We start from the raw sequence: 11,582 nt of genomic DNA, 5'->3' as shown, positions 1-11,582 counted from the left end.
CTCAATGATGCTGGTCTCTTCTTTTTTTTTTTTTTATTTATTTATTTTTTTTGATTTTTAATATTTTTATTACATATTTTCCTCAATTACATTTCCAATGCTATCCCAAAAGTCCCCCATAGCGACCCCCACTTCCCTACCCACCCATTCCCATTCTTTTGGCCCTGGCATTCCCCTATATTGGGGCATATAAAGTTTGCAAGTCCAATGGGCCTCTCTTTCCACTGATGGCTGACTAGGCCATCTTTCGATACATATGCAGCTAGAGACAAGAGCTCCGGGGTTCTGGTTAGTACATCATGTTGTTCCAACAATAGGGTTGCAGATCCCTTTAGCTCCTTGGGTACTTTCTCTAGCTTCTCCATTGGGAGCCCTGTGATACATCCAATAGCTGACTGTGAACATCCACTCCTGTGTTTGCTAGGCCCCGGCATCGTCTCACAAGAGACAGCTATATTTGGGTCCTTTCAGCAAAATCTTGCTAGTGTATGCAATGGTGTCAGCGTTTAGAAGCTGATTATGGGACGGATCCCTGGATACAGCAGTCTCTAAATGGTCCATCCTTTCATCACAGCTACGAACTTTGTCTCTGTAACTCCTTCCCTGGGTGTTTTGTTCCCAATTCTAAGAAGGTGCACAGTGTCCACACTTTGGTCTTCATTCTTCTTGAGTTTCATGCGTTTATCAAATTGTATCTTATATCTTGGGTATCCTAAGTTTTGGGCTAATATCCACTTATCAGTGAATACATATTGTGTGAGTTTTTTTGTGATTGTGTTAATTCACTCAAGATGATGCCCTCCAGGTCCATCCATTTGGCTAGGAATTTCATAAATTCATTCTTTTTAATAGCTGAGTAGTACTCCATTGTGTAAATGTACCATAATTTCTGTATCCATTCCTCTGTTGAGGGACATCTGGGTTCTTTCCAGCTTCTGGCTATTATAAATAGGGCTGCTATGAACATAGTGGAGCATGTGTCCTTTTTACCGGTTGGGACATCTTCTGGATATATGCCCAGGAGAGGTATTGCTGGATCCTCCGGTAGTACTATGTCCAATGTTCTGAGGATCCGCCAGACTGATTTCCAGAGTGGTTGTACAAGCTTGCAATCCCACCAACAATGGAGGAGTGTTCCTCTTTCTCCACATCCTCGCCAGCATCTGCTGTCACCTGAATTTTTGATCTTAGCCATTGTGACTGGTGTGAGGTGGAATCTCAGGGTTGTTTTGATTTGCATTTCCCTGATGATTAAGGATGTTGAACATTTTTTCAGTCGTTTCTCTGCCATTCGGTATTCCTCAGGTGAGAATTCTTTGTTCAGTTCTGAGCCCCATTTTTTAATGGGGTTATTTGACTTTCTGGAGTCCACCTTCTTGAGTTCTTTATATATATTGGATATTAGTCCCTTATCTGATTTAGGATAGGTGAAGATCCTTTCCCAATCTGTTGGTGGTTTTTTTTTGTCTTATTGATGGTGTCTTTAGCCTTGCAGAAGTTTTGTAGTTTCATGAGGTCCCACTTGTCAATTCTCAATCTTACAGCACAAGCCATTACTGTTCTATTCAGGAATTTTCCCCCTGTGCCCATATCTTCAAGGCTTTTCCCCACTTTCTCCTCTATAAGTTTCAGTGTCTCTGGTTTTATGTGAAGTTCCTTGATCCACTTAGACTTGACCTTAGTACAAGGAGATAGGAATGGATCGATTCGCATTCTTCTACGTGTTAACAACCAGTTGTGCCAGCACCATTTGTTGAAAATGCTGTCTTTCTTCCACTGGATGTTTTTAGCTCCCTTGTCGAAGATCAAGTAACCATAGGTGTGTGGGTTCATTTCTGGGTCTTCAATTCTATTCCATTGGTCTATTTGTCTGTCACTATACCAGTACCATGCAGTTTTTATCACAATTGCTCTGTAGTAGAGCTTTAGGTCCGGCATGGTGATTCCACCAGAGGTTCTTTTATCCTTGAGAAGAGTTTTTGCTATCCTAGGTTTTTTGTTATTCCAGATGAATTTGCAGATTGCACTTTCTAATTCGTTGAAGAATTGATTTGGAATTTTGATGGGGATTGCATTGAATCTGTAGATTGCTTTTGGCAAGATAGCCATTTTTACAATGTTGATCCTGCCAATCCATGAGCATGGGAGATCTTTCCATCTTCTGAGATCTTCTATAATTTCTTTCTTCAGAGACTTGAAGTTTTTATTATACAGATCTTTCACTTCCTTAGTTAGAGTCACGCCAAGATATTTTATATTATTTGTGACTATTGAGAAGGGTGTTGTTTCCCTAATTTCTTTCTCAGCTTGTTTATTCTTTGTGTAGAGAAAGGCCATTGATTTGTTTGAGTTAATTTTATATCCAGCTACTTCACCGAAGCTGTTTATCAGGCTTAGGAGTTCTCTAGTGGAATTTTTAGGGTCACTTAGATATACTATCATATCATCTGCAAAAAGTGATATTTTGACTTCATCTTTTCCAATTTGTATCCCTTTGATCTCCTTTTGTTGTCGAATTGCTCTGGCTAGGACTTCAAGTACAATGTTGAATAGGTATGGAGAAAGTGGACAGCCTTGTCTAGTCCCTGATTTTAGAGGGATTGCTTCAAGCTTCTCACCATTTACTTTGATGTTGGCTACTGGTTTGCTGTAGATTGCTTTTATCATGTTTAGGTATGGGCCTTGAATTCCTGATCTTTCCAAGACTTTTATCATGAATGGGTGTTGGATCTTGTCAAATGCTTTTTCCGCATCTAACGAGATGACCATGTGGTTTTTGTCTTTGAGTTTGTTTATATAGTGGATTACGTTGATGGATTTCCGTATATTGAACCATCCCTGCATCCCTGGGATGAAACCTACTTGGTCAGGATGGATGATTGTTTTGATGTGTTCTTGGATTCGGTTAGCAAGAACTTTATTGAGGATTTTTGCATCAATATTCATAAGGGATATTGGTCTGAAGTTTTCTATCTTTGTTGGGTCTTTTTGTGGTTTAGGTATCAGAGTAATTGTGGCTTCATAGAATGAGTTGGGTAGAGTACCTTCTGTTTCTATTTTGTGGAATAGTTTGTGAAGAACTGGGATTAGATCTTCTTTGAAGGTCTGATAGAACTCTGCACTAAACCCATCTGGTCCTGGGCTTTTTTTAGTTGGGAGACTATTAATGACTGCTTCTATTTCTTTGGGGGATATAGGGCTGTTTAGATCATTAACCTGATCTTGATTCAACTTTGGTACCTGGTATCTGTCGAGGAACTTCTCCATTTCATCCAGGTTCTCCAGTTTTGTTGAGTATAGCCTTTGGTAGAAGGATCTGATGGTGTTTTGGATGTCTTCAGGATCTGTTGTTATGTCTCCTTTTTCATTTCTGATTTTGTTAATTAGGATGCTTTCCCTGTGCCCTCTAGTGAGTCTGGCTAATGGTTAATCTATCTTGTTGATTTTCTCAAAGAACCAGCTCCTTGATTGGTTGATTCTTTGAATAGTTTTTCTTGTTTCCACTTGGTTGATTTCACCCCTGAGTTTGATTATTTCCTGCCGTCTACTCCTCTTGGGTGAATTTGCTTCCTTTTGTTCTAGTGCTTTTAGGTGTGTTGTCAAGCTGCTAATGTGTGCTCTCTCTAGTTTCCTTTTGGAGGCACTCTGAGCTATGAGTTTTCCTCTTAGAAATGCTTTCATTGCGTCCCATAAGTTTGGGTATGTTGTGGCTTCATTTTCATTGAACTCTAAAAAGTCCTTAATTTCTTTCTTTATTCCTTCCTTGACCAAGGTATCATTGAGAAGAGTGTTGTTCAGTTTCCACGTGATTGTTGGCTTTCTATTATTCATTTTGTTATTGAAGATCAGCCTTAGTCCATGGTGATCTGATAGGATGCATGGGACAATTTCAATATTTTTGTATCTGTTGAGGCCTGTTTTGTGACCAATTATGTGGTCAATTTTGGAGAAGGTACCATGAGGTGCTGAGAAGAAGGTATATCCTTTTGTTTTAGGATAGAATGTTCTGTAGATATCTGCCAGATCCATTTGATTCATAATTTCTCTTAGTTTCTCTGTGTCCCTGTTTAGTTTCTGTTTCCATGATCTGTCCATTGGTGAAAGTAGTGTGTTGAAGTCTCCCACTATTATTGTATGAGGTGCAATGTGTGCTTTGAGATTTACTAAAGTTTCTTTAATGAATGTGGCTGCCTTTGTATTTGGAGCATAGATATTCAGGATTGATAGTTCCTCTTGGAGGATTTTACCTTTGATGAGTATGAAGTGTCCCTCCCTGTCTTTTTTAATGACTTTGGGTTGGAAGTCAATCTTATCAGATATTAGAATGGCTACTCCAGCTTGTTTCTTCATACCATTTGCTTGGAAAATTGTTTTCCAGCCTTTCATTCTGAGGTAGTGTCTATCTTTTTCTCTGAGATGAGTTTCCTGTAAGCAGCAAAATGTTGGGTCTTGTTTGTGTAGCCAGTTTGTTAGTCTATGTCTTTTTATCAGGGAGTTGAGTCCATTGATATTAAGAGATATTAAGGAAAAGTAATTGTTGTTTCCTGTTATTTTTGTTGTTAAAGTTGGCATTCTGTTCTTGTGGCTGTCTTCTTTTAGGTTTGTTGAGGGATTACCTTCTTGTTGTTTCTAGGGCGTGGTTCCTGTCCTTGTATTGGTTTTTTTCTGTTATTATCCTTTGAAGGGCTGGATTCGTGGAGAGATAATGTGTGAATTTGGTTTTGTCGTGGAATACTTTGGTTTCTCCATCTATGTTAATTGAGAGTTTGGCTGGGTATAGTAGCCTGGGTTGGAGTTTGTGTTCTTTTAGTGTCTGTATAACATCCGTCCAGGATCTTCTGGCTTTCATTGTCTCTGGTGAAAAATCTGGTGTAATTCTGATAGGCTTGCCTTTATATGTTACTTGGCCTTTTTCTCTTACTGCTTTTAGTATTCTATCTTTATTTAGAGCATTTGTTGTTCTGATTATTATGTGTCGGGAGGTATTTCTTTTCTGGTCCAGTCTATTTGGAGTTCTGTAGGCTTCTTGTATGTTCATGGGCATCTCTTTCTTTAGATTTGGGAAGTTTTCTTCTATAATTTTGTTGAAGATGTTTGCTGGTCCTTTGAGTTGAAAATCTTCATTCTCATCCACTCCTATTATCCGTAGGTTTGGTCTTCTCATTGTGTCCTGTATTTCTTGGATGTTTTGAGTTAGGATCTTTTTGCATTTTACATTTTCCTTGATTGTTGTGCCGATGTTCTCTATGGAATCTTCTGCACCTGAGATTCTCTCTTCCATCTCTTGTATTCTGTTGCTGATGCTCGTATCTATGGTTCCAGATTTCTTTCCTAGGGTTTCTATCTCCAGTGTTGCCTCATTTTGGGTTTTTTTTATTGTGTCTACTTCCCTTTTTAGGTCTAGTATGGTTTTGTTCATTTCCATCATCTGTTTGGATGTGTTTTCCTGTTTTTCTGTAAGGACTTCTACCTGTTTGATTATGTTATCCTGTTTTTCTTTAAGGATTTGTAACTCTTTAGCAGTGTTATCCTGCAATTCTTTAAGGGATTTTTGTGCTTCCTCTTTAGTGTCTTCTACCTGTTTAGCAGTGTTCTCCTGTATTTCTTTAAGTGTGTTATTAAAGTCCTTCTTGAAGTCCTCTACCATCATCAGGAGATATGCTTTTAGATCTGTGTCTAGCTTTTCCGGTGTGTTGGGGTGCCCTGGACTGGGCGAAGTGGGGGTGCTGGGTTCTGATGATGGTGAGTGGTCTTGGTTTCTGTTAGTAAGATTATTACGTTTACCTTTCGCCATCTGGTAATCTCTGGTGTTAGTTGTTATCATTGTCACTGTTTAAAGATTGGAGCAGAAGCTGTGTTCCACTCACCAGCAGTCTCAAAATCCTGCGGTGGGGGTCGTGGGTAGCTGACGGTACCCCGGTGCTGGTCCAGCCAGAAGAGGCCTGTGGTCCTACTCAGGCTGGTTTTCTGCTTCCCTAACTAATGCAGTCTCTGGTCCCGCGTGCAATTGGATTGGAGCAGATGCTGTGTTCCACTCACCAGAAGTCTTAAGATCTTGTGGTGGGTGTTGTGGGTAGCTGGCGAGTGTCAGCCGACCCTGCGCCCCAGCTGCCCCGGTGCTTTTCTGACCGGAAGAGGCTTGTGGCCCTATGTAGGCCGGATTTCTCTCTCCCCAACCAGAGCAGTCTCAGGTCCCGCGTGATTGGACTGGAGCAGAAGCTGTGTTCCACTCACCAGCAGTCCCAAAATCCTGCGGCGGGGGTCGTGGGTAGCTGGCGGGTATCAGGCAACCCTGCGCTCCAGCTACCCCGGCGCTGATCCGGCCAGATGAGGCCTGTGGCCCTACTCAGGCCGGTTTCTGCTTCCCTAACTAATGCAGTCTCAGGTCCTGCGTGCAATTGGATTGGAGCAGAAGCTGTGCTCCACTCACCAGAAGTCTTAAGATCCTGTGGCGGGTGTTGTGGGTAGCTGGCGAGTGTCAGCCGACCCTGCGCCCCAGCTGCCCCGGTGCTTTTCTGACTGGAAGAGCAGCATTCTACTCTTTCTTCAAAACATTTTTTTCCCAGAATTCTGAAATTTTTGAGTCCCCCTACCCCACCTCCATTTTCTCTCCATGAGACTCACAGAAGACAGACTCCTGGGGCCCTGGAAATCTTGCCCTTTCATGCTCCCAACTTCTATCTCCAAGTAGAAGGCAGCGCCGGGTCATTCACACCTGCTCAGTTGGTCAGGACTCATTCATCCAACTTACTGCACACTCTGAATCAGTAGTTGTAAGATCATGGAAACAGGCAAAGCAAGCAATTCCTTTGATTTTTTTATATTTTGGTATGGTAGATTCTGTGGCAAAAATAATCAGGCAAATGGGAGGGATGAAGAGTTTTTAAAAATTTGGGGAATGAGGGAGGGGGCGTGCATGGGAGGGTGGAAGGGGGCAGGGTGAGGAGAGGAGCGAGGGAAAACTAAGGTTGGGATATAAAGCAAGCAAATCAATTAAATTTTTAAAAATCTGGGAATGATACTCTGTAGAGGGGGAAAGGGAAGAAGAGATAGCCACAAGGGTATCTGAGGAACAAGGGGGAACTTTATTTTAATGTAGAAGATTGAGGTAAGGGTGTACTTATAACAGTTCTTGACCACACTAAAGACAAGTGTAAAATGGGCCTCAGGGAGACGACTTTAGGATGGAAGCCCAAACCATCATGTAGGGTCTTGGAGACTCTAGAAAGGACCTACATTTTCTTCTAAGCTATATGGAGACAAGTAACAAGAAGAGGAGTAACAGAGGCTGAGAAGTTAAATGTCCCACTTTAGAAGCCTATTGATGGATTTCGAGGGCCAAGACAAAGAGTCTAGTTAGGTAGTGTTGGATATGTTGAAGGTGACACAATATGACTGCAGTCCAGGTGTCTTTTTTTCCCACTGCAGAATGTATTAGTCAACTTTCCATAACTGTGATGAAATGCCTGAAGTGGTTGACAATGTGGCAAAAGATTTATCTAGTTCATGGGTTTGGAGACTCCAGAAAAGATTAGATGGTCTCGTTGTTTGAGGCCTCTCAGAAGGACACCAGATGGCAACAGGAGAGAGTGTGTGGTGGCGTGAACTATTTACAATCATGAGCCAGGAAGAACAGGGAGGTGAGGATACTGGGGCCATGCAGTCCTCTTTGAAGTGTTTAGATCACCTAAAACACTAAAAAATTAGTTCTTACAGAAGCATTCACCCAATAGTAACACCCTGAGGACAAAACCTTTAACATGCAGAAATTTGTGGAACACTACTCATTTCAAACAAGATCATAGAGCCCATGGAATGTGCTGACAGTTGGATATGGGACATGACAGAGTAGACGTAGGGAAAACTACAATTGTCCGGCCTAAATAGCTGAGTGATTCTAACAGCAATTTCCTGGGATGGAGAAGATGCTTCAGGTGAAATAGGGGTCCTATTCTCTCTCTCTCTCTCTCTCTCTCTCTCTCTCTCTCTCTCTCTCTCTCTCTTAAGAATTATTTACTTATTTTATGTATGTGAGTACACCATAGCTGTCTTCAGACACACCAGAAGAGAGCATCAGAACTCATTACAGATGGTTGTGAGCTGCCATGTGGTTGCTGGGAATTGAACTCAGGACCTCTGGAAGAGCAGCCAGTGCTCTTAACCGCTGAGCCATCTCTCCAGCCCCAGGTTTTCTTTTCTTACTCTTTCTTTTTCAATTTCTGTCCACGGAATCCTTAGGGGACATCTCAGAACTTTTCAGTGATCTCATTTGACTTCATCTGGGCCTCTTTCCCTTTCATAATTCTCTCCATATTACACAAAAGATCTTGGTCTGGTCATTTACAGGAACAAGGAAAACTATGAGCTGAGTGACCCAAACCCCTTCTGGGACAATTTATATGAATAGGCTCTCCCACAACTCCATTCTGTTTGGCAAGAATTTCAGGAATCAAAATTACAATGTTTTCTAATAACTATTATTTCTATCACTGCCCACATCTGTATAATGTGTTACAAAATCAAGCAATACTCATTAATGTCTATGATAGGATATAGTATGACAGGAATTGTTGTCACTGATGTGGGTTATTGTCCTGGCTTTGCTAAGGAAATGTTTGCTAATAGGAAGTACTTAAAAAAAAATACACCTCTGGCTCTTAATTGAACTAGGTCAAGATGAACAAATAACTGTCTATAAGCCACGTTGAAAGGATATCTAGGCAGGCTTTTGAAAGATGGTAGATAACACACAGGCGTGGCCTGATGAATCTCTGGAAAATACACTGAGCAAAGTTGGTAAAAGCCATCAGAAGAGGTGGGAAATAGTCAAAAAAAAAAAACCCTCTCCACTTTGATAAAAGTTGAACAGAGGAAATCCAGTCTGTCCCAGATAGACTGGAGGGTTTGTGGAGCCTTTGAGGGGAGAGAGAGAGAGAGAGAGAGAGAGAGAGAGAGAGAGAGAGAGAGAGAGAGAGAGAGAGAGAGAGAGAGAGAGACCTGGAGAACCTACACTATACTCTCAGTAACGGGCATCTTTGTTTTCTATTCTTCTTTTTTAAAAGAGATTGTTCGTTGACAGTTTCCTCACAAATAAGGTGAGCTTTAGTCACTTTCACACCTGTTACTCTCCCATCCATCCTCCTCTGATTGGACTCTGCTCCCTAACAGTCATACCTGGCTTCACATCGCTTGGCGTCTGTGTGTGTGATCCACAGAATCTAATTATGGTTACCTACATGAGCACTAGTGGGCGGTTATTAGAGCATCTGCTATTTGTCAGTGGTAACAAGATCAAAGACCATGACACTCCTTCCCCCAGCAGCCGTTAACTGCCAATAGTCCCTTGGGGAGGGGAGGGCTCCATGAGCCTCACTCCTACCCATGATGAAATGTTGAAGGCCCAAGTCTGGCAGAGCTTCTGCAGCAAACCAAGAAATGTGTCATGATGGGAAGATGTCATTTCACAGCACACCTCCTTGTCTCCTAGCTCCTACATTCTTTCCACCCCTTCTTCCACAGTGTTTCCTGAGCCCTGATACAGATGCCTTGCTTAAAGCTGAGTACTCCACCATCACTGACTCTCAGGACTTTGACCAGGTATGAGTCTCTGAACTAACCACTGCCCACAGCTACGAGGCATCTCTGAGCAAGGCTGAAAGTAGTGCTAACTTGTGGGTATAAACATGAGTGTTTAGAAGGCAATTTAAGAGTATGTCCATTTAGCAAAGCAACAGTAATGGGTTCCCCCTGAGAGGTTCTGAAGCACCCAGCCACAGGTTCTGGACTAAGTTTATAGTATCAAACATGGGTTCCTTCTGGCTGGCCTCAAATCCAATCAGAAAGTAACAGGCTATTCCGACATAATCACACCACTATAGTACCAATGGGTACATTGTGTCAGGTAGGTCAGGATTGTAGCTTCACAGGTAAGACTATTAGTGACTCTTCTCCCCCAGTGGCCTGCATAGTGCCTTGCAGAGCTGTGAACGATAGTCAGCAGGGAGGAGACTTCCAGTTCAGTTCCAGCTTGACTTCTCTGTGTTCTGTATCCAAAGTATGTGCTTGGTCTCTTTAGCAGTGGGGTCTTACCATCAAATTCTGGTGGGCAACCAAGAGTGGTGGTGAGAGCCTGTCCTGTTTGGGGAGCCTCTGGGCCTCCCTGAACCTCCCTGACAGACAACTGGCAAGATGTTTCCCACCTGACATTGGTATTTCCATTCAATTCTGGCCACCCATACAGGGTAACCTTGTTTAAATTCTAATTATTAAATTTTAAATACATTTATGAAATACTAAGTTTCCAATCTTTCCTTTTGGTTTTCCCCCATCTGCCATTCCCTTCCACCACCACCACCTCCACTACCACCACCACCACACCCACCACACCCATTTAGACCATTCCAGCCCATTCTCCCAGCTTCTACTTTCATATCGCACTTGTGATCGAGATATTAAAAAAAAACGGGGGGGGAGGACTGAAGGGAGGGAAGAAAGAGAGATACCAATAAAACTAAAGACTCCAACTGAGTTGGAAGTTTGAGAGTCCAAGACCAGCCATAAAGTTCATTTTCAGGACACAGAAGCAAGCGCCACCTGACTATCAGCAGAACACCTTAGACTGTAGGAAAGACATCTTGGACAGAACCCTGTGCAGTTTGGGGGACAAAGATCCAGATCCCTAGTGACCCAGCAAACACTGGAAAGGACCCACCAGGGAGCACTTCCCACGGATGAGGCCAGCATGTGAGACCCAGCCTCACAAGGAACCATTCAGGGGTTAACAGGCATTTGGGACCGCAGGAAGGACCACCAAGACACTTGAGACTAGAAGGGCTGGACTTCATTCACACTCAAGCCATGCCCCCTTTTCCAGACAGCACTGTCCTACTGTGAGCTCTCTCTTGCACTTACTGTCAGTTTTACTCTCCTCCCTCCTCCTTCTCTCTGTTCTTTAATTCTCAATTTCCTTTCCATTGGTTTCCCAACGAGCATAGGTTAGCCCAGTTTGCAGGGTCTCTGTGGCCCCAGCTTCTGAGACCTAGTATTCATTGTATTACTTGACCTCTCTCTCTCTCTTTCATTCTACCCTTAGCCAAAACTGCCTCATTCCCCATGCCCATCTCTGTCCATATTGTTCCCTCACATATCACTCTGCTCTTGTCCCTCCTATTCCTACCCATGAGTGATATTGATATTCCTATCTTAGTGATATTGATCTATTCATATTTGTTTACTCCTCACAATGAGCAGAGATTAAAGGGTGGTCATTTGTTACGTGGCCATTACTATATGTTCCTTGTGGGTCTTCACTTTGATAGCAGCAATCATTTTTTCCCCCCAGGTAGAGTCTTCTTCAGGGGAGGGGACACTTCTTCAAGTGTCTTGGTGGTCCTTCCTGCGGTCCCAAATGCCTGTTAACCCCTGAATGGTTCCTTGTGAGGCTTCTTCTTCAGCACCTGATGCTGCTGCAAACATCAGCCAAGCAGAAAAGCAAAAAACAAAAAACAACAACAAAAATCCCAACCTTAGTGCAACCCCGTCACTTTTGAACATTTTGAATATTCCTCTTAAAGGAAAAGTCC

This window comes from Mus caroli, unplaced genomic scaffold (assembly GCF_978045245.1).
Source record: "Mus caroli unplaced genomic scaffold, Mus_caroli_1 scaffold_1, whole genome shotgun sequence".
NCBI lineage: Eukaryota > Metazoa > Chordata > Mammalia > Rodentia > Muridae > Mus > Mus caroli.
Note: the sequence above shows the minus strand (reverse complement) of the source record.